Genomic DNA, 2,025 nt, shown 5'->3' with positions numbered 1-2,025 from the left:
ATGTTGATCTACACTGTGGGTGTTAGCAACTATTTTTATCTATTAAACACGATGGCATATATTAAACACGGTGGGTGTTCCATTATTTATTTTCAAGTTTAACAAAAGAATTGAGATTAAGGCAAATACTTTCGGGTGGACTCGAAGCTGCGGATAGATCAGCAGATAACTTGGGCAGATGAACAAATTATTGTTAATATATAGAAGATGAGCAGCACAATTCCATTGCTAATAGAATTTGTTATCTATTTGTCGTACGGATTCGATTGCTAATAGAATTTGTTCTAATAATATTTAATAGATTGTGATGTTATCTATCTACAGAGTTTTAGTGGAGAGATGAATCTACGTGGGGCCACCTAGGATTGTGATTGCCACCTCAAGTGGACTCTGCTTTAATATAGAGAGATGTGATATAAAGATTGGCATAAGGACGGCTCTTTCCCTGCTCAACTTGCACCAACCATTAGTGTGAAAACTCAGAAGAGTCAGCTTGATACCTGTTCGAACGAACATGACTTGCAGATTATTATATGAAATTACTCCCCAAAATGATTAGATTAATCCACAATTTTTTTTTAATACCTCGTAACTATTAAGAATATATTCACGTCATGTATATTCAACTCATCAAATGATCAAAGTCATGATCCAATTCTAACATAGTTCGTGTTTGTGTCAAGTACACATGACCAACCGCGATAAACATGCCGTCTCAGCCAATAACTTTGAGACCTAAGGGTTGGAACCAGCGGTGGAATAATTCTCAACATATATTAGCTGGTGTCCGTCATACATGATGTTACGACCACTATGACGAACATTGAGTTTTTCCTTCTTTTCTCATAAATCTTTATGATAACATGTCAACAACCTTTATGCCTGATCTCACTAGGAGTTGTATTACAATTACGGTCAAGCTAAAATATGTGACAAATTGTTTTTAGTAACTAATAGATAGTTCCTCCAGTCCACATCAAACCGACTTCCCATTCTTTTCTCTTAGCTTTAAAACCCATCCTAGTTCCACCTTTTCCATTCATTCATTCCTCCCTCACTCTCAAAACCTTCCTACAGCCTCCTTGGCTTCCTTAGCTTGTTTTTCTTTATTATACGACGTCTCCTTTTTGGCAGGAAAAAAAATGAATATTAGTCCTGTGGGAAGTCCTTCAGACGAAACTGATACTGGTGGGAGTATGTTGGACAACTCTTCTTTAAAGGATCAAGATCGATTTCTACCTATTGCTAATGTTAGTCGCATAATGAAAAAAGCTCTCCCTCCCAATGCAAAGATATCAAAAGAAGCGAAGGAGACTGTACAAGAATGCGTGTCTGAGTTCATCAGTTTCATCACTGGTGAAGCATCTGATAAGTGTCAAAGAGAGAAGAGGAAGACTATTAATGGTGATGATCTTCTATGGGCTATGACTACTCTTGGTTTCGAAAATTATGTAGGGCCTTTAAAAGGCTATCTTAACAAGTATAGGGAGACAGAAGCCATGGCAAGACAAGGAGATCATTCTCCAACTGAAGAGACTCAGACTAATAATATCATGACTGCTGCTACTACTACTACTAATCATTATGGTAATACTGTAAATGCAAAGCTTCCAGATTTTAACAGCGGATTTTTTCTCACTTGGAGCAACAGGAGTTCCATATAGCTTTGGAGATCAAGAAAGGGTCATGGCTTGTGGAGAGAAGTCCAAGATTAATGGCGCCTTTTATGTGAGTACAACTTACGAAAATGGTAACGCAATTGCTAATAAAGTTATAGGTGCTAATCATCACAATGGTGCTGGATGGTATTGACTGAGAATATGTAAAAAGCAAGCATACACTAATTCTCAATCGCTGAATTCATTGGTTTTCTATAGAGAGTCCTACTTGATCGTGTTGAAACTTGAAAGAGAGAACTTACTCTATCAACTTTTCTTACATTTACCCCCAACGACTGCCTAGCACAATAGCTAGCAACTTATAAAGAAACTTGCACTGGACTTGTATCGTTTTGAAAACTTGGTA

At 37.3% G+C, this 2,025-nt stretch overlaps 1 pseudogene; it reads left to right on the top strand.

Moving 5' to 3' along the window:
* Positions 1-1,034: 1,034 nt before the first annotated feature.
* On the top strand, positions 1,035-1,821 carry LOC147484543 (nuclear transcription factor Y subunit B-1 pseudogene; annotated as a pseudogene).
* The last annotated feature ends 204 nt before the right edge of the window (positions 1,822-2,025 follow it).

The sequence above is a fragment of the Coptis chinensis genome, chromosome 8 (assembly GCF_015680905.1).
Source record: "Coptis chinensis isolate HL-2020 chromosome 8, ASM1568090v1, whole genome shotgun sequence".
NCBI lineage: Eukaryota > Viridiplantae > Streptophyta > Magnoliopsida > Ranunculales > Ranunculaceae > Coptis > Coptis chinensis.
Note: the sequence above shows the minus strand (reverse complement) of the source record. Positions and strands in the feature narration are given on the sequence as shown.